At 43.3% G+C, this 21,940-nt stretch overlaps 2 non-coding genes across 2 annotated transcripts; both read right to left on the bottom strand.

The window, feature by feature from the left end:
* Positions 1 to 7,972: 7,972 nt before the first annotated feature.
* LOC114814413 lies at positions 7,973 to 8,109 on the bottom strand. Its single transcript, XR_003762211.1, has one exon. It is a non-coding gene; the product is annotated as a small nucleolar RNA SNORA7 (small nucleolar RNA).
* Positions 8,110 to 15,274: 7,165 nt separating this feature from the next.
* LOC114814400 lies at positions 15,275 to 15,412 on the bottom strand. The gene has a single exon (XR_003762198.1). It is a non-coding gene; the product is annotated as a small nucleolar RNA SNORA7 (small nucleolar RNA).
* Positions 15,413 to 21,940: the final 6,528 nt, after the last annotated feature.

Raw genomic sequence — 21,940 nt, 5'->3', positions numbered from 1 at the left:
CCTAGCTTTCAGACAACTCCTACCACCACACTTTCAAAAAAGTCAACTTTCTCCAACTGGGCCCTTTAGGTGTTCATACTCTCTCTCATTCAACCCACATATTCAATCTGTCACCAAATCCTGTCAGTTCAACCTTCACAAAAATCACTAAAATCTGCCCTTTCCTCTCCATCCAAAATGCTATCGTGCTAATCCAAGCACTTATCTTATTCCACTTTGATTATTGCATCAGCCTCATCACCCACCTCCCTGCCTCCCATCTCTCCCCACCTCAGTCCAAACTTTACTCTGCTGCCCGATCATTCTTCTACAAAAAACATTCAGTTCATGTTTCCCCACTCCTCGGGAAACTCCAGTGGTTGCCCATCAACTCCACGTCAAACAGAAACTCCTCACCATTGGCTTTAAAACACTCAATCACCTCATACCTCACCTCACTACTCTCCTACTACAACCCAGCCCACACACTTCACTCTTCCAGTATCAACCAACTGTATTTTGCCCTTGCCTATCTCACTCCCAATCTCTTGCCCACATCTTCCCTCTGGTCTGAAACGCCTTCCTACTTCATAACTAACAGACGATCGCTCTCCCTGCCTTCAAAGCCATTATTAAAAGCACATCTCCACCAAGGGGTCTTCCTAATTAAGCCATCATTTCCTCTTCTCTTTCTGGATTCGCATCCTCTGTTCATCCCTCCCTCAGCCCCATGAAACCTATGTACATATCCTTAGTTTGGGTATATCCATATGTCTCCCCCTTTAGACTGTAGGCTCACTGAGGGCAGGAAACGTGTCTACTAACTCTGTTACATTGTACTCTCCCAAGTGCTTAGCACAGTTCTCTGCACACAAAGAAGCCCTCAATAAATACATCTGATATATTGATTAGGTAGTAGGAAAGAAGGGAGAAGGAAAAGATGATATGTGTGTGGTCTTGTGGATAGATCCCGGGCCTGGGAGTCAGAAAGATCTGGGTTCTAATCCTAGCCTCGCCACATGTCTGCTGTGTGAACGTGAGCAAGGCACTTTATTTCTCTGGGCCTCAGTTCCCTCCTCTGTTAAATGGGGTTTCAGGCTGAGAGGCTCATTAGGGAGAGGGTCTGTGTTCAACCCGATGATCTTCTATCCACCCCAGCACCGAGTACAGTACCTGGCATATAGTACGCGCTTAACAAATTACACAGTACTTATCGTTATTATTCTTGTGTGTGTATGAGTTAGTGCTTAAGTGAAAGGGCCTGTAATATATCTAGAAAAGTGGTGCAGGAAATTGTGAATATTTAAGTGCTTAGATGGCACAGAAATTTTGAACAGGCAGTAAGGTCGATATAAATGGAGATTAGAAATGGGAAAGGCCTCCTGCGGAAGATATGATTTCAGAGAAGCTGTGGAAATGGAGCGAGAGCTTGGGTCTGATAAATTTGAAAGGGAAAACATTCCAGGCAGGGGTTGGGAGCTAATAAAAGGTCAGTGGTCCGAGAGACGGCCAGTTACACTAGATGGATTAGTTTGAAAGGAATGAAAAGGGAAGGAGCATTTCCTAGTGGATAGAGCACAGGCCTGGGAGTCAGAAGGACCTGGATTCTAGTCCTAGCTCCACCACCTCCCTGCTGCATGACCTTGGTCAAGTTGCTTCACTTTTCCATGCTTCAGTTACCTCATATGTAAAATGGGGATTAAGACTGTGAGCCCCATATGGGACAGAGATTGTGTCCAACATGATTAACTTGTATCTACCCCAGCGTTTAGCACAGTGTATGGCACCTAGTAAATACATAAAAAACACCACACACACACAAAAAAAAATGAGGAGTGTGAGCTGGAATGTTGTAGGAGAAGAGAGTAATAATAATTATGGTATTTGTTAAGCCCTTACTGTGTGAAGAGCACTGTTCTAATCACTGGAGTAGATGCAGGGTAATCAGATTGTCCCACGTGGAGCTCACATTTTTTAATCCCCATTTTTGCAGATGAGGTAACTGAGGCACAGAGAAGTTAAGTGAATTGCCCGAGGTCACACAGCAGACAAGTGGTGAAGCCGGGATTAGAACCCATGACCTCTGACTCTCAAGCCCGTGATCTTTCTACTAAGCCACTCTGCTTCTCTAAGAGGGAGAAAGCTGATTGTCATAACATCTTAAAAAGGAGTTTCTGCTTGATGAAGGGAAGAATGGATATCCAGTTGAGGTTTGGTTTTTGTTTTTGTTTTTTTGAATGGAGAATTATGCATAAAACATTGTTTTAGTAAAATGATCTGGCAGTCTAGCGGCAATAGGATAGGTATCCGGTCCAGTGTAGTGATCGACTGGATAGAGAGAAAAGGGTAGATCCTGGAAATAATGTGGAAAACTCCTACAGGAAAGAGAGGAAGTCAGGGTTTTCGGAGGGGTTATGTGATGGAGAGGATGGTGGTGGTGTCAAGTGGGATAGGAATGTTAAATACCACGTAATCAACCAGTCACTGGCATTTATTGTATGTTTATTGCATGCACAGCACAGTACTAAGCAACTGGGAAAGCATAACGTGACATAGTTCATTCACTGATTCCCTGCCCAAAAAGAGCTTGTAGTTTACAGGGGAAAATGGAGCTATGTTTAATTGGCCTTTGAGAAAGATAAATTCATCTTTTTTAAGCTACTCTCAGTCTTTCTATCAAAGGGATGATCACCTAAACAAGAGATTTGTCTTGCTCTGTGTATTATCATCAGCTATGCTAAAGACAACGGAAAACTGGTAGGAACTGTGGAAGTGACTGCAGTTGGTTTGAAAGATTATTTGTCCTTAATTTGACTGGAAAACTTTGGGCTTTTTATCCACTTAGAAAGATTTCACAAAATATCAACATAGTTGTACAATGAGGGGGATTAATCATAAAATAATAAAAAATGTGAAAAAATAAAATCAAATACCTAGTCGTATGGTCCAATTAACACTCGAGCCACCTCCAGGGACATATTTGTAATTACCATACAAAAAAAGCAGGATAGGAAAATTGATCACTGTACTGAAAGGAAAGTGAATAATAGAAATGATGAAAAGTAAAAGACAACTGTGATTTGTTGTGTTTTCTTCAAGGAAATAGCTGGCATACAAAAAACACAACTATTGAAGGTTCTTATGCCATTAATTTCTCAGGTATTCTGGGTAAAGTCTGCCTTTGATGCCCCTGAAAGCTAAATGCTATTTAACCATTTATCTTTTAACCTCATTCAAGCCCTATTCACTCTTTATGAAAACCTGTGACCTATTTGTTTCCAGAGAAGAAAAGAAAGCTTCCTGAGAAAGAGACTTCACTGTCAGATAGAAATCGTATTTAGGATTTTGACTGCATTCCCATTGAAATGAAGTTATTTCATTTGAAATACAAATAGCTGTTACCTTCACATTAAGGGGAGGAAAGGATTTGGGAGGAAAGAAATGAGGTTCATTTTGAAAATATTAAGCCCGAGGTTTAGGTTGGACAGCCATGTAAAAATGGCATGGACACCAGGAGCAGATGTGGGATGACAGGAAAGAAGAGAGATGAGCAATAGGTAGATATAGGAATCATTTCCTTACAAGTAGCAAGTGAAATAGTTGAAGTCATTGGGGGTGCTTTGACATTATCCATGACTCCTCTCTTCCTCAATCCCCATATTTATCATTCACTAAATCCTGTGAGTTCTTCCTTCATAATATCTCCAGTATCTGCCCCTTCTTCTAATAATAATAACAATAACTGTGATGTGCTTGAAACACTTACTATGTACCAGGCAGTATACTAAGCTCTGGGTTAGATATGAGCGAATCAGGTTGGAGGCAGTCCCTGTCACATATGGGGCTCACAGTCTTAATCTCCATTTTATACATGAGGTAACTGAGGACCAGAGAAGTGAAGGGACTTGCCCAAGGTCACACAGCAGAGAGAGGGCGGAGCCAGAATCGGAAGCCCGGACCTTCTGATTCTGACGTCTGAGTTCTACCCACTAAACCACACTGCGACCAAGCTGGTCCAGTTGTACTTCTGCACCAGGCTCCTTGCACGCCTTCCGACCTCCGGTCTCTCCCTTCTACCGTCCACAGTTCCCTGTGCTCCCTAGATCACTTTATCAAAACATTTTTTGTGTACATCTCCCTGCTAATAATAATCACAGTGGTTTTATTGGTTAAGTATATCGCCAAGTGCAAAACTAACCATTCATTCAATCGTATTTCATTCAATCAAATTTGTTGAGTGCTTTTGGGTGAGTACAATATAAATGCATTTCCTGCTCACAACGAGCTTACAGTCTACAGGGAGAGATGGACATTAATAGAGGGGGAGACAGACATTGATAACTGCTGTGGTAGATACAAGATAATCAGGTCGACATAGTTCCAGTCCTACATGAGGCTCACAGTCTGTTGAGGAGGGAGCCCAGGTATTTAATCTCCATTTTACGCATTTGGAAACTGAAGATTGGTGAGATTGAGTGACTTCTCCAAGACCACCTGTCAGGCAAGTGGCTAGGTTGGAATTAGTAGCCAGATCTTTTGAATTCCAGGCCTGTGTTCTTTCCACTTGTAGGAGTAGTAATAGGAGTCATAGAGAAGCAGCATGGCTCAGTGGAAAGAGCACGGGCTTTGGAGTCAGAGGTCATGGGTTCGAATCCCAGCTCGGCCACTTGTCAGCTGTGTGACTTTGGGCAAGTCACTTAACTTCTCTGTGCCTCAGTTACCTCATCTGTAAAATGGGGATTAAGACTGTGAGCCCCACGTGGGACAACCTGATTCCCCTGTGTCTACCCCAGCGCTTAGAACAGTGCTCTGCACAAAGTAAGCACTTAACAAATACCAACATTATTATTATTATTATTCATTAAGTGCTAGACTGTGTGCCAAGCATGGCATCAAGTGCTGGGGGAGAATTCACAGATGGGATTCAGAATGGAATATTCTACGAGTATAAGCTAGAGACTGTGAATCCGTTGTTGGGTAAGGATTGTCTCCATCAGTTGCGAAGTGTACTTTCCAAGCTCTTAGTACAGTTCTCTGCACACAGGAAGCGCTCAATAAATACGACTGAATGAATGAACAAGGGACTGGATGACAGTTATATATATACCCTTATATTATATATAATAAATAATTTATTTGTATCAGTGTGACTCTGCCCCTCTAGACTGTAAGCTCATTCCTGTGGTGAGCCCACAACAAGCTGCCTCATTAGTGACCATTTGTGATCTAGGGAATAACAACAAGGAAGAGATTGGCGAAGGCAGTGATGTGCTCTACTTGAGGACAGGTGGTTGGTGGCCTGTGGGGGAGGAGCATGGAGGGAGGTACGGACCTCTCTCCTTGCTCTACCCAATAATGGACCCGGACTGCCATGTAGAGCCGCAACTGTATCACCTAAAGCAGAAAAGTCTTTTTCTTTGAATCGCCAGGAAGCACACAGGAGGGAAGCAGTGATTAAGAAGGGGAAGAAGCAGGAGTTGCAGAGGAAAAACAGGAGAAGCATTCAAGCAGGAGCAGCAGAAGGCAGCAGCAGTTGGAAGCAGAGCAGAAGCGGCGTGCAGAGGAGGCTTGCGGCGTCAGTGATCCGTGTCTCCAGGGTCTTCTCCTAACCTTCTGCCGAGGGAACAGGCAGAATGGACTCCTTTGACCAGCAGACTGGCATTGGACCTCTTGGTGGAGTGGAGTGAGTGAGAATGTGTATGTGTCACTCCCTTGCACGTTGGTAAAACTAAGTAAAAAGCTTTCCAGAGTAACCTTAGTGTCAGTGGTGTGGTTTGACTATCTCTGTGACACTGAGGCTCCCCAGTCCAGGAAAGTCCCAGTTGGTATGAACCGCTGAGGGGGCTCGTGACAGTTTTGGGCCAGAAACATGTCTGCTAATTCTTTGTATTGTACTCTCCAAGACCTTGGAATAGTGGTCTGCACTTGGTAGGAGCTCAGTAACTACCCCCTGATTGATTGACTGGAGGCAGAAACGTCAGGAATGATGAAATGTTACAATACAGAAGAAGCAGTGTGGCCTCATGGAAAAGGTTTATACCTGGGAGTCAGAGGACCTGGGTTCAAATGCCACCTCTGTCACTTGTCTTTTATGAGACCGGGGCAAGTCACTTAACTTCTCTGTGCCTCAGCTACCTCGTCTACAATAGGGGAATTCAATATCTGGGAGTCCTATGCGGTAACATGACTGTGTCCAACCCAGTTATGTACCTCATGAAGTAGTGGACAGAGGAAAGGCCTGGGAGTCAGAAGTTCATGAGTTCTAATCCTGGATCTGCCACTTCTCTGCTGGGTGACCTTGGGCAAGTCACTTCACTTCTCTGTGCCTCAGTAACCTCATCTGTAAAATGGGGATTAAGACTATGTGCCGAGCACCATTCTAAGCACTGGGGTAGATACAAGGTAATCAGGTTGGACATAGCCTCTCTCCTACATGGGGCTCACACTCTTAATCCTCATTTTACAGATGAGGGAACGGAGGCACAGAGAAGTTAAATGACTTGCCCTAGGTCACACAGCAGACAAGAAGAGAAGTTGGGATTAAAAACCACATCCTCTGACTGTGCGTTTTACGCGAGACGCAGAATAGCAGCACAAGAAATGGAACAATTTGGACCCAGAATATTTAAGGACTTACTGAGACTTCTTAAATTCCCTTAGCTCTCCCTGTCCCTAGCTGTTTAAAGATATCTAGCTGGCACATATTAAGGACTATGTAGGGAATCCTCCCCTCTTTCATGAAAGGAATAAGGAGACTTGCCCTGGGAGTTTCAGCCTTGTTCAATTCCTGACAGAGCTCGTGTTTCAGCTGTTCATGTTCTTCGTTTCTGGGGAGCATCTGTAATGATATCGGAGCTTTCCTTTTCGGGTTGATTTTTATTTTACACCGTAATGATGATAAAATTGGCTGGAAACCGAAAGTCATCCTGTCTTACCACCTGCACATTTATAAAATAATTGCCTAAGGCCTGAACTTCACAAAACCCTTCCACAGTGAAGCAGGAGAGGTTAATAGAGCCCACAGTAAATACTCAAACCTTTCAACCTAGCAAGGAAATACATTTATATTAATCTTTAGTTTCTGTTGATAGCAAGACTCAGCCAATTTATTTATTTAAATTTTTATTGATAGACTGCAGGGACCTTTAACCTGTTAATGGTGTCCTGGCTGGCAACTGTTTCCTAATGTATAATTTAAACTCTCAACGGCTTCTTCTAGTCTCCTACTTAACCATGCCAAAGAGTTAGAATTTATGTGTACCCGCTTGATTTTTTCATCACTTTAAAATGATATTTATCAGCCCGGGGAACTATATCCACACAACACAAATTCTGAATGTAAATGAAGATGAATATCTGAAGCACAAATAGATTAGATTCTCAGAAGGAAAAAAGGAGGGAATTGTTAAGCAGTTAATGTCACTTAGAAAACCCAGTGATTCTAAGCCATGGAAAACTGCAGGGCTGTTGAAGGGAAGCAAAGGAATCCCTCACCAAAACTCAGAGAGAGAAAGAGAGATGTGCTGGAATCTAAGGACCTATTTGCTTTCTCCCAGATGTTACATATTTAATACCTTCCTAACATTCCTCTCGTGAACCACTTGTGCTAAATTAGGAGATAAGGGAAGTGGTCTGGGTTTGCCTTAATTCCAAGGCTATGGGCAGGGAATGTGTCTGTTACATGTTGTACTCGTCTTGCACATAGTAAGCACTCGAAAAAAAATGATTGACTGTTGGCTCGCGACTGTGAAGCTCCTTGTTGGCGGGGAACATGTTTGTCTTGTGTCATGCTGTCAAGTCATTTCTGACCCATAGCAACTCTGTGGACACATCTCTCTCCCAAAACCCCCCACCTCCGCCTGCAATCATTCTAGTTGTGGATCTCTGGGTAAAAAATATGGACGTGGTTTACCTTTGCCACCTTCCATGCAGCAAACTTGAGTCTCTCCACCTTTGACTCTCTCCCATGATGCTACTACCCAGGGTAATTTTGACTTGTAGCAGATGGCCTTCCACTCGCTAGCCACTGGCCAAGCTAGGAATGGAACGGGTAGGCCTCTGCTTGACTCTCCCTGCCATAGACGAGACTGATAGAGTACTGGAAACTCTCCAGATGCCGTCCTGAAGGAGTAGGGACATGTTTACCAACTCTGTTACATTGTGCTCTCTCAAGCACTTCACACAGTGCTCTGCACACAATAAGTGCGCAATAAATACTATTGAATGAATGAATAATAGAGCCAGTTTCTGCCCTCTGAGACTTTACAATTTAGTTGGTGAGGCAGATACTAAAATGAACTCTAGATAGGAAGAAGAATAAAGGGATATGTATATGAGTTATTGGATAAGTACTAGGGCATGGTAACATCCGTGCAAACCTATTGTGGGAAGTTGTTCGTACACAAACACATTTGTGTCACAGAATTACTGAAGTGTTGGTTGGGAGGTATTTAGTCTGAGGAGATTAAAAACAAATTGCAAAAGTCCACCTGGCATAGAGGAAATCTTGGAGGGGCTTGGAAAACAGGGAGAAATATAGTCTGGTAGATCTGATTGGAGATCTCATTCTAGTCCAAGTCCCAGGAAAATGGAAGGGCATCTACAGAGATAAAAATAAGACACAGTGAATTTGAAGAGAATTCATTCAATCGTATTTATTGAGTACTTACTGTGTGTAGAGCACTGTAGTAGGTGCTTGGAAAGTACAATTCAGCCACAGAGACAATCCCTGCCTACAGTGGGCTCGCAGTCTAGAAGGGAATGAAAGGGAAGTCAGTGAGGAGAGCAATCGAATAGTCAACCCAGAATATTTCATTCAATCATATTCATTGAGTGCTTACTGTGTGCAAAGCACTATGCTAAGCCCTTGAGCACTGTACTAACCGCTTACAAGTTTCTTGACCACAGTAGTGGGGGTTTGGATGGAGAAGGAAGGACAGATCCTTCTGGAGGAATATCCAACATGGAGACAGATTGAATCTGGGGGTTGACAGATGAGGAGGAGTCAAGGATGATACCAAGAGTGTGGGCTTAACAGGCGAGAAGGATGTTAGTCACAATAATGATTTCAGTCATTCAGTAGTCTTTATTCAACCCCTTTGGATGCAGACCATTGTGGTAAGTGCTTTGTTGAGTGAAATAGAAGTAACCTAATAATAGTTGTATTTATTAAACGTTATATGCCAATCATTATACTAAATCCAGGGGTAGATCCAATTTAAACTGATAGGGAAAAGTTGCTGTCTCCAGCCTTCCAGAGGAAGGACCCATATTTCTTACAGTCTAGAAGAGACGTGATTTTACTGCAGTCCTCTGTAAAGAGGAAGATCAAAAAAATCAATCAATCCGTTGTATTTATTGTGTGTTTTCTATGTGCAGTGCACTCCACTAAGCAATCATTCAACAGAATTAGCAGACTGGTTCCAAGTCCATAATGAGCTTACAGTCCAGAGAAAAATATCAGGTAGCTAATGGAACAAAACCCTTAGCAATTCACCAGGATTAAAAATATTGTCAGTGGGAAGAGCTGTTGTAAGTTCTGCAAAACTCTTCACCTCTCTTTCCAGCAGTCATATATCTCTGAATTTCTCACTGCTGTTATTAAACTGTAGATTTTTAACTGCATTTGTCTGGTTATTGTTTCTCAATGGACTGTCCTCCTCCCCATTTTACACTAGAAACCTCCTGTGGATCACAACTGGGCCTCAATCTGTCCATGGTATTTAATGAGCACTTACTGTGTGCAGAGTACTCTATTAAGTGCTTGGGAAAATCCCATATAATAGAGTTAGAAGACACAGTTCCTGCCCACACTGAGCTTGCAGTCTAGAGGGAGAGACAGGAATTGAAGCAAATTTACAGAAAGAGAAAATAGAGCATAAGGAAGGACATGGCCCTAAGTCCTGAGGGCTTGGAGGGAGCATCCAAAAGTTTAAGGGGTTCACATCCATGTACAGAGTTGATACAGAGTGGTGGACAAGGAGAGGAAATAAAGGTGTAGTCAGGGAAGGCCTCTTGGAGGAGATGTGATTTTAGGAGGATTTTGAAGGTGGGAGAGAGAGAGAGAGAGAGAGGTCTACAGATATGAAGGGGGAGGGAGTTTCAGGCCTTATTTTGAGTAAGGGGTCAGCAGGGGTCTAAATGAGATCTAGGTACTGAGAATAGGCAGGTGTTGGAGTGGAGTGTGTGGATTGGTTTGTAGCAGGAGATCAACAAGGTCATTTGGGAGGGAGAGAGCTGACTGAATGAGAATCAACATCTTTAAACCTCCGCCCCAGTACTTGTTGCAGAAGAGCATAAAATATGAAAAATAATCATAATGATGAAAGAGATCAACCTATACTAAATTAATATCCACTTGTGGGCAGTATATAGCAGTTAAATAAAAGGTATCCAACTAAAATTTTCAGATCACTTTTTGTGATCAGTTTTTGCATTAGAATAATAATTGGGAAATTTCTTAAGCACTACTATGTGCCAGACACTGTTCTAAATACTGGGGTAGATATAAGCCAATCATTTTGGACACAGTCTCTGTGCCACATGGGGCTCACACTATTAACCCCTATGTTTACAGATAAGAACTGAGGCCCAGAGAAGTTAAGTGAGTTGTCCAAGGTCACACAGCAGTCAAATGGCAGTGCGGGACTAGAACACAGTACCTTCTGACTCCCAGGCCCATGCTCTACCCACTAGGTCACGCTGCTTTTCATACATTCGGTTGAAATGGTGACGTTGAAAAAACTGGGAGTGGTTTCAGGGCTGTTGGAAACCACATCGTGGGCAAGGAGCAGAACGATACATAAATCAAATGCTTAGAGCAGTGCTGGACATATAGTAAGCACTTAAATACCATTATTATTATTATTTTTCAATCCTATTAGCAGGCAGTAATGTTGGTATTTGTTAAGCGCTTACTATGTGCAGAGCACTGTTCTAAGTGCTGGGGTAGATACAGGGTAATCAGGTTGTCCCACGTGAGGCTCACAGTTAATCCCCATTTTACAGATGAGGTAACTGAGGCACAGAGAAGTTAAGTGACTTGCCCACAGTCACACAGCTGACAAGCGGCAGAGTCGGGAGTCGAACTCATGACCTCTGACTCCGAAGCCCACCTGTGACCGCATCTCAGCAGCCCTCCCTGAATCCAATTTCTAGGTTTGTTTCTTTTTTGTATGTGTTTTTTGTAAGGTACTCATTAAGTACTTACTACATACCAGAACTGTTCTAAGCGCTAGGGACAGTACAATACAGCAGAATTAGCAGACATAATCTTTGCCCATAAGGAGCTTACAGTCTAAAAATGATGTGATGTTAGTACAGTCCTCTGCACAGTAGAAGCTCAATTAATTAGTGGAATTTATGAGCCTACAATCTAGCGGAAGGTATCAGGTAATTAGAGGGAATTCAGCAAATACAGTCCTTAGAAATCCACTAGTCTTAATCCCCATTTCACATATGAAGTAACTGAGGCCCAAAGAAGTTAAATGATTTTCTCCAGGTCACAAAGCATACAAATGTCATAGCAGGAATTAGAACCTGAGTCTTTCTGATTCCCAGGCCTCTGCTATGTCCACTAGACCATGTTGCTTCCCCACAGCCCCACAGCACTTCAGGGTTCAGCTCATGAGTGAAATCCTTCTCCTTGCTGATGCCCACTCCTTCCCTCCTCCTCATCTTGGATCATCAGGCTTCCTTTCCCTGATAAAGTGGCTCTCACTAGCCCTGTTTGTGACTGCAGAGCCCTCATTCCTGGCCAGTCCTGAATGTCAGAGTTTTTGAAAAATAAACACATTGTCAGTGTATGACACGGTGCCATCACTTGACAACACTTGGATCAATAATAATAATAATAATAATAATAAATGCTATGTGCCAAGCACTGTTCTAAGCACTGGGATAGATGGAAAGTCATCAGGTTGTCCCACTTAATCCCCATTTTACAGTTGAGGTAACTGAGGCACAGAGAAGTTAAATGACTTGCCCAAAGTCACACAGCTGACAAGTGGCTGAGATGTGATTAGAAGACACGACCTCTGACTTCCATGCCCCGGCTCTTTTCACTAAGCCAGGCTGCTTCTCTGATCAAGACAAGGCAATATAACCTTTTGTACTGCACTCCTCTAAGTTCTTAGTAATGATAAAATTGGTATTGGTTAAACACTTACTATGTGCCAGGCACTGTACTAAACGCTGGGGTGGATTCAAGCAAATCAATTGGACACAGTCTCTGTTCCACATGGGGCTCACAGGCTCAATCTCCCTTTTCCAGATGAGGTAACTGAGTCCCAGAGAAGTGAAGTGATTTGCCCAAGGTCACATAGCAGACAAGTGGCAGAGCTGGGATTAGAACCCAGGACCTTCTGAGTCCCAGGCCCATGCTCTTTCCACTATGCTATGACAGTGCTCTGCACACAGTAGGTGTTCAATAAATAGGACAGATTGTTTGATAAGGATTTATGTTGCAGGACCTCAGAGCTGCACATCGTCAATGTCTTGCTTTTAAGCAAACTTTTCACTAATTAACCACATCACTACTTATTTTGAGCAGAGCACTGCTCTGTGCATTTGGGAAAACAAAATAAAGAGGTACTATCCATACTAATTTTTTTATGGTACTTGCTAAGTGCTTACTATATATCAAACACTCTTCTAAGCATTGGGGCATATACAAGTTCATCCGATTGGACACAGTCCCTGTCCCACATGGGCCTCAAAGTCTAAGTAGGAGGGAGTAGAATTTAATCCCCATTTTATATTTGAGGAAACTGAGCACAGAGAAATTAAGCAATTTGTTCCAATCCCAGAGGAAGCAATTGACAAAACCAGGATTAGAATCCAGCTCCTCTGACTCCCAGGCCCAAACCATTTCTACTCGGCCATACCACTAATTCATTCAATTACTGTGTACAGAGTTTTTTACTAAGCACCTGGGAGAATACAATATAACAATAAAAAGACACATCTGAGGCCACAACAAGCTCAAAGGCTAGAACAGGGAAGACAGACATCAATACAAATAAATAAAATGAGCGATAGGTATGCGAGACTTTGGGGCTGGGAGAGGGGAAGAACAAAGGGAGCAAGTCAGGGTGACGCAGAAGGGAATGGGAGAGGACTAAAAGTGGGGCTTAGTCTGGGAAGGCCTCTTGGAGGAGATGGCCTTCAATAAGGATTATATAATAATGTGTGGTATTTGTTAAGCACTTACTATGTGCCAGACACTGTACTAAGTGCTAATGTAGCATTTTCAAATGCTGTTCTATTGAAGACTGGAGAATTTAAAGCATAGAGATTCACAGAAATATAGTTTATGGGAAAAACAGTGCATGACAAATCAAGATGGGATTTGAATGGACAGTTCTTGGTCTCACTGGAATTTCAATAGAATATCCTTATCAACCTAGCGTTACATGGAGCTGCTGCTAGGTGATGTTATATAGAAATGTAACAATAGGGCTTTTTCTCCACTACAAAAGAAGTTTTCCTACTTGATCCATAAATATATTCTAAAGTAGTGAACGTATTAAAAAAGTGATGAGAAGAGAGCAAAAGAACATATTTTGACTTACATCATATAGTAGTTGGGGTATTTATTAAATGTTTACTAGGTGAGGAGCACTGTATTTCAGGGTGGGGTAATGGGGGAGTAGTGTGGCCTAGTGGATAGAGCAGGGGCCTGGAAGCCAGAGGATCTGGGTTATTATTATTGGTATTAATTATATTTATTGAGTGCTTACTGTGTACAAAGCACTGTACTAAGCAACTGGGAGAGCACTATATAACATCAAACATGGTCTCTGCCCACATTGAGCTCACAGTCTAAAGGGGGGATACAGACATTAATATAAATAAATTGGTAAATAAATTACAGATACATGCATATGTGCCATGGGGAAGGGAGAGAGGATGAATGAAGGAGCAAGTATGAGCAGTGAAGAAGGGATTGGGAGAAGAGTAGAGGGCTCAGTCTGAGAAGGCTTCCTGGAGGAGGAGTGCCTTCAATAAGGCTTTGAAGTTGGGGAGAGCAATTATATCTGATATGAGGAGGGAGCTCATTCTAGGCCATAGGCAGGATGTTGGCAAGAGCTTGGCGGTGAGATAGACGAGTTCGAGGTACAGAGGGACAAAGTGTGCGGTCTGGATTACAGGAGGAGAGTAGCAGGGTGAGGTAAGAGGGGTAAGGTGGCTAAGTGCTTTAAAGTGGGTTCTAATTCTGGCTCTGCCATTTGCTGCTGAGCGACCTTAGGGAAGTCCTTTAATTTCTTGGTGCCTCAGTTATCTCATCTATAAAATGGGGATTAAGACTATGAGCCCAATGAACTGTGTCCAAATTGATTAGCTTACATTTACCCCAGGGTTTAGTACAGTGCCTGGTACATAGTAAGGGCTTAACGAAAACAATTATCATTATTATTATTATTTCCCTAGTCCAAAATGAATTATTTGGACAGTATTAATCATAATTAGTATCAGTATCAGTATTAATAATACTGATAATTATTCCCCTGAGGACTGTAAGATCCTTGAGGGCAGAGATTATATCTACCAACTCTGCCATATTGTTTTTTCCCAAGCACTTAGTACCCTGCTCTGTACACATTAAGCACTAAATATATGCCATTGATCGATAGATTGATCGATTTGGAGGAATGGAAAGACATGTAGCAAATGAGGCTTTAAGAAGATGATCTGTGCTGCAGCCCGCAGTATGGACTCTTCATCGTTGGAACAAGTTCTGTCCTGGTTAAACATTAGCAGCACCCGCTATTACTGAGAAGCAGCATGGCTCAGTGGAAAGACCATGGGCTTTGGAGTCAGAGGTCATGAGTTCGAATCCCAGCTCTGCCACTTGTCAGCTGTGTGACTGTGGGCAAGTCACTTCACTTCTCTGTGCCTCAGTTCCCTCATCTGTAAAATGGGGATTAAGACTGTGAGCCCCACGTGGGACAACCTCATTCCCCTGTGTCTACCCCAGCGCTTAGAACAGTGCTCTGCACATAGTAAGCGCTTAACAAATACCAACATTATTATTATTATTACTGACAAACGAAATCTTCAACTGACTGAAAATCCTCCTTATCTTGTCTTTTGCCATTGAGTTGTTTCCGACCCATAGGGATACCATGGACATATCTCGTCCAGAACACCCCGCTCTCCATTTGCAATCGTTCCGGTAGTGGATCCATAGAGTTTTTACCATTTTAGTGGTTTACCATTGCCTCCTTCCACGCAACTTGAGTCTCCACCCTAGACTCTCTCCTGTGCCACTGCTGCCCAACATGGGTGAGTTTGGACTGGTAGCAGATTGCCTGCCACTCGCTAGCCACTGGCCAAGATAGGAATGGAATGGGAAGGCCTCTGCTTGACTCTCCCTCCTGTAGCCGAGACTGGTAGAGGACTGGAAACTCTCCAGATGCGACTCTGAGAGGGGTGGAAATTCTTAAACTGACAATTCTGTAGCATTCTTGGAGAGGTGGAAGACCTGCGACCTCAAAGGTTTGGGCTTCGTTTCCTCTTCATCTGCCTTCCACTATGATACAGGTCAGCATGGCTTAGTGAATAGAGCATAGGCCTGGGCATCAGAAGGATCTGGGTTCTAATCCTGACCCTTTCACTTGTCCCTCTGTGACTCTGGGCAAGCCACTTAACTTCTCTGGGACTCAGTTACCTAATCTGTAGTTAAAATGGTGATTAAAGTGTGAGCCTCATGTGGGACAGGGACTGTGTCCAACCTGACTAACCTTTATCTACCCCAGTGCTTAGAACAGTGCTTGGCACATATTGAGTGCTTAAGTACTATCATTATCATTATTATTATTATTCTCCTCAGGGTTGCCGTTGCAGTCAAAGTGCCATTTTGTGAAAGTTGGTAGATCAAGGTGAACGGCAGCATGGCAGAGAAGCAGCATGGCCTAGTGAATAGAGCATCAGCCCGGAAGTCAGAATGAGCCAGGTTCTAATTCTGGCTCTGCCGCTTTTCTGCTCCGTGATTTTAGATAAGTCACTCAACTTCTCTGTACCTCAGATACCTCATCTACATGGGGAACTGAAATGTCTTTCCTTCTCCTCCAACCTACACCGGGCAGGATATTAGAGAATTATAGCCCAGAAGAACCAAGAGAAGCAAGTTTCAGAGGAAATAAAAAGGTATGAGAGAGGGCAGCCATCAGAGCTACTGGTGAGTCTCTGAGGGAAAAATGGCAGCAACTTTGCTAACTCTCCATTCATTAGAGAAGCAGCGTGGCTTAGTGGAAAGAGCCTGGGCTTGGAAGTCAAGGGTCATGGGTTCTAATCCCTGCTCCACCACTTGTCTGTTGTGTGACCTTGGGAAAGTCACTTCACTTCTTTGTGCCTCAATTACCTCAGCTGTAAAAATGGGGATTAAAAACTGTGAGCCCCACGTGGGGCAATCATATTACCCTGAATCTATCCCAGTGCTTAGAACAGTGCTCAGCACATAGTAAACGCTTAACAAATACCAACATTATTATTATTCAGTCAGTCATATTTATCGAATGCTGTGTGCAGAGCACTGTACTCAACACTTGGGAGAGTAGAATATAACAATAAATAGACACATTCCCTGCCTGCAATGAGGTTGCAGTCTAGAGAGCGAGATATGGACGTCAATACAAATAAATTACAGATATGTACTTGGCTCCCACTATATTCTAGCAGTGGATCAAGTGATCAATGGTATTTATTGAGTACTTACTGTGTTCAGAGCACTGTACTAAGCACTTGGGAGAGTACAATTTAACAATATAACAAAGTTATCAGGCACATTCCCTGCCCACAACCATCTTACAGTCTGGAGGGAGATACGTGCGGTCGTGATGGTTCAGGCTGTACTTCTCTACCCAAACTCTGCAAATTTTGCGTCTCAGTGCTCACTGTTGCTGCTGGAGTGAGAGACCTCACCACAGTTTAGAAATTCTCCCAAGTGCTTTGCATAGTGTTCTGCACACAATAAGTGCTCAATAAATACCACTGAATTGATTTCACCAAAACTCAGAGTCTCGGACCCATCTCTAGGCTGTAAGCTCATCGTGGGCAGGGAATGTGTCTTTATTGTGATACTGTATTCTACCAAGCACTTAGTACAGTGCCTTGCACAAGGTAAGTGCTCAACAAATATGAATGATTGAATCCTTCCCAGAATCCTCCATTCTCAGGTTTGGTCACTCTCACTGTCATTCTCTGAGTAAAGTTGCCCTTCCACCTTCATCCAACCAGTCTGTTGAGGGTCTGTTTGTAAATAACCATGCGGATTAGTATAGTTGGGAGAGTACAAGAGAAGTCAGAGATACATTCCCTACCCTCAAGGAGCTTACAATCAAATGGTCATAGGATGGGAGAAAATGACAACATTTATGTCTCTGGCATCAGACAGTGCCATTCTCTCTACCTTCAAAGCCCTCCTAAAATTACACCTCCTCCGAGAGGCCTTCCCTAAGTTCATGTTTCCCTTACTGACCCTCCCTTCTGTGTGGCCTTATGCACTTAGATCTGTGCCCCTTAAACTCTTAATAACAACAATAATATTTATGCTATTCATAAGCACTGATTATGTGCCTGGCACTGTACTAAGAGTTGGGCACAGTACTAAGCTCTGGATAATAATATCTTGGTTTGCTATAACACTTTTATTACCAAAGCACTCTCACAGTAGTAGTTCATTTCAACCCTCACAACAACCCTGTGAGGTAGGGAGACAAGGCAGGTATTACCATCTCTATTTTACAGATGGGGAAATGGAGGTACAGAGAAGTTGCGACTTGCCTACGGTCACACAGCAGGCTAGCAGCTCTTCTCAGACTTGAACATGGGTCCTCCAGCTTCTGGACTGCCATCCTGCCACTTCGCCACAAAGCTTCCCCTGATATCTTGATATCCATCCTACCCTCAGTCCCACAGCACTTATGCACATATCCTTCTACTCTGCCATTCCCTTATCTGTAATAAATACTGCTGATTGATTGATTGATTGATTTAGGTAACCCCTTCTGGGAGAAGGGATCTGAAGCCAGGGGAGAAAGGCAGTCACAGTGTTTACAAGCCTTCAGGTATCTTTGCTCCAATCCCAGTCCACCCCTCACAAGTACACACACACACAAACATCCCAAAAATCAGCACATATGTACATATTTGTAATTTATTTATACTAATGTCTGTCTCCCCCTCTAGACTGTAAGCTCCTTGTGGGAAGGGAATGTGTTAATTATAGTATTATAATGTACTCTCCCAAACACTTAGTAGACTGCTCTGCACACAGTAAGCGCTCAATAAGTAAGATTGACTGATGAACTGATCTAATTGAAGGTATGTTTAACCTCTCTGCTTGCAAAACAGGGATGCTTTCTCTGCCAATAAGAACTAAATTGATTTAAATTAATAACTAGTTGGTCATCAGTGTTCTTTGCTCTATTAAATTCTTTTTCATTTTCTGCTGACTGAACTTTTCACTTGGATATAAAAAAATTGCACTTGACCTAAAAAGTATCTGGGGGATGTGTTTTTAAATTAGCTCAAGAGGCGAAATGAACAAAGGGTTATGGGTCATCAGAGGGTATGGCAATGTGACTCTGGGGAACAAAAAAAATCAGGATTTACTTGGCTTTTAATGAACTCTAAACTAGAAATCACTTGGGAATGTGGCCAACACATTTATTAGAGAATTCTGCCTCACTTGGAGAAAAACTCACTGCTACCTATTGAAAACATATTCTTGAGAATATCAAAAGCATCGTCTAATACTGATTATCTTCAAAGTATCAGCTGAGGCCAAAGCTATGGAGTCCGCCTCAAAACCAAGAACGTCTATGACTCATTAAAGATATCTTGCCACCTCTGCAAAATGAAGAAATTCTGGAGAGATGACGTTTCACATTCTTCTCAACATGCCGTCTATGATTGAAAAGAAGATCCTTCAAAATATAGAAACCTTCCTAAAAGCAAAGACGTGGTGCTTTCTATGCCAGATTGCCCCAGAGGCTTTAGGGTCTGTAGTTTAAGTGTTGGGGGGGGGGGGGGGAGAAACAATACAGAATTAAGAATTAGAAAGAGAGAACGTGTGTGTGCTTGTGAATGTCAGCCTGGGGAGGTGGGAATGAGCTTGAGGATTTGGAGGAGGAGGAAGAAGAGGAGGAGAAGGAGGAAAAGGAGGAGGAAGAGAAAGAGGGAGAGAAAGAGGAAGATGAGGAGGAAGAAAAAGATGGAGAAGAGAAGGAAGAGGAGGATGCAGAGGATGCTGAGAAAGGAGGAAGAGGAGGAGGAGATTGCTTTTTACAGGACTGAAATCGGGAGATATGGGGCTTGCAAGCGTGGAAGGAGCCCACGGTGACAGGTAAACAAGAAGTAGTCGGCCACATAAACTACTGGGGAAATGGGGGCTATGCCGATGTGGGCTCCTGTGAAAGGGAGTGGGGAGGCTGTCCATGCTCCCAGCTTTCATTGCTGCCAGTCTGCCCAGGGCATTCTCCTTCAGGATGGAAGATTGGAAATTGTAGCAGAGGGGCTGAGGGCGGCTGGGCAGGTGGGTGGGGGTGGCAGGAAAGCTGGACGATTCACACCTAGACCACTCTGAATGTGCTCCCTCAATCTAGTCTGATCCAGGAAGCCAAACAAGGCCGGGTCTGGGGACTTTCAGGTCCCATCTTTGGCTCCCGGCAAAAGGCACTGCCATTCTGCAGCCGAAGGAGCCCTGAACTTTCCACTCCAGCTACTACCTGTCACAGGGGGGCACAGTAGCTGGGGAAGAGCTATGAAGTGAAGAGAAGTAGGCAGGGCACAAAACTGAACAGTTCATTAGGCCCTAGGCACTAATGGCTGAGAATCTGAAACAGAGAAACCTCATGATCCCAGTAGAAGATGGTCCTGGAGACCAGCTAATTGATTAATTGATTCATTGGTTCCCTGCCACCTGGGAAGAAGTAGAAAGAGATAAAGCATTTTCAATGTGTAGGATACCCTTCCAGCGTATGCACTAGGGTGAGATTAGAAGGGGAAGGTTTAGGGTCCTGTTTGTCTCTCCCTTCTCAACATCCCTGTTCTACTCTCCCTCCACCCCATTAAACCTTCCACCCCCAAATCAGTGCCTTTAACCTCACTCTTCCCACTTGCATCCCCACCCAAACAAAGCAATTGATGGTATTCATTAAGCACTGACTCACCGCAGAACAATGCACTGAACATTTGGGAGAGTATGATAGCATTAATAGATTCTATTAGAGGAGTCCTCTAGACTGTAAACCTGCTTTGTGCAAGGGATGTGTCTATTGTTATAGAGTACTCTCCCAAGCACTTAGTACTATGCTCTGCACACAGTAAGAGCTCAATAAATATGATTGACTGACTAAGAACAGCAGGTAAAGGAGCAGTGTGATCTAGTGGGAAAAGCAGGGGCTTGGGATTAGAGGACCTGGATTCTAATCCTGACTTTGCCAGTCACCTGCTATATGGCCTGGGGTAAGTCACTTTACTTCTCTGTTTCAGTTTTCTCATATGTAAAATGGAGATTCAATGCTTGTTCTCTCTCCTCCTTAAACTCTGTAACAGCAACTGTGTCCTCTCGGGTTAACCTGTATCCAGCCCAGGGTTAGAACAGTGTTTGATGCAGAGTGCTTAAGAAATACTGTAACAATAATAATAATTCCTACCCAAAAGGAGTTTACAATCTAGTGGGGTAGACAGACACTAAAATAAATTATAAGTAGATGGAAACACTAGAGATAACAATATGCACATAAGTGTGGTGTCTGTAGGAAGTCTGAGTCTCCAATGCTTAGGTGATGAGAAAAGGTTAAATTGACAATACTGGAGAAAATAGGATGGGAAAATGAAAGATAAGTAATGGAAATTCTCCTGAAGGAGGTGTAATTCAGAGGTTTTGAAGGTGGAGAGTAGTGGTTTGTCAGAGATGAAGAGAGAGAGTTCCAGAGAGGAGGATGAAGAAGCATGGTTTAGTGGAAAGAGCATGGGCTTGGAAGTCAGAGGTCGTGGGTTCTAATCCTAGCTCTGCCACTTTTCAGCTGTGTGATTTTGGGCAAGTCACTTAATTTCTCTGTGTGTCAGTTACCTCATCTGTAAAGTGGGGATTAAGACTATGAGCCCCATGTGGAACAATCTGATTACCATGTCTATACCCCAGCACTCAGAACAGTGCTCAGCACATAGTAGGCGCTTAACAATCCCAGTATTATTATTAGGAAAGAGAGCAGGAAGCACAATGGCCTAGTGGATAGAGTACAGGCCAGGGAATCAGAAAATCAGGGGTTTTAATCCCACCGCTGCCACTTGTCTGTTGTGTGGCCTTGGGCATGTCACTTCACATCTCTATGCCTCTGTTACCTCATCTGTAAAATGGAGATTAAGATTGTGAACCCCAAATGAGACGTGGACTGTGTCTAGCCTGATTCCTTTTATCTCCCCCAGTGCTTAGTTCAGTGCCTGGCACATAGTAAGTGCTTAACAAATACTGCAATTGTTACTATTATTAGCATGAGCAAGAGTCTGATGGCAAGAGACACCATGACAACCATTCCCTCTGTGGTCTATCTCTAATCTTGCTAAATCCCATTTACCAATAACCACTTCTCATTTACCACTTTACCCACACTGCCTCTGCCAGAAATTCAGCCCTCATCCCACAGGGTGAACTCTGAATCGATGCCACCTTTTCCAGACAGGGAGTGGGTTCACCTGAGACAGGAGGGGTTGATCTACTCCTCTCCAATTCTCCCATCCTCACTGCTAAAATCCTTATTTCTCCCTTTCCATCCAATCCAACTCCCCTGACCTTCCTGTATCAATCCACCAACCCCAAGCATTGGATCCACTGCTAGATCCCCTTAGGACACTTCATCTGCTTCTGCCTTCATGCAGCTGGTGTGAAGCTAGACAGTGGGGGCAACCTCTGCCTTTTCAAATTCATTCTATACTGCTATAATACAACTCTCTC

This window comes from Ornithorhynchus anatinus, chromosome 9, assembly GCF_004115215.2.
Source record: "Ornithorhynchus anatinus isolate Pmale09 chromosome 9, mOrnAna1.pri.v4, whole genome shotgun sequence".
NCBI classification, from domain to species: Eukaryota; Metazoa; Chordata; class Mammalia; order Monotremata; family Ornithorhynchidae; genus Ornithorhynchus; species Ornithorhynchus anatinus.
Note: the sequence above shows the minus strand (reverse complement) of the source record. Positions and strands in the feature narration are given on the sequence as shown.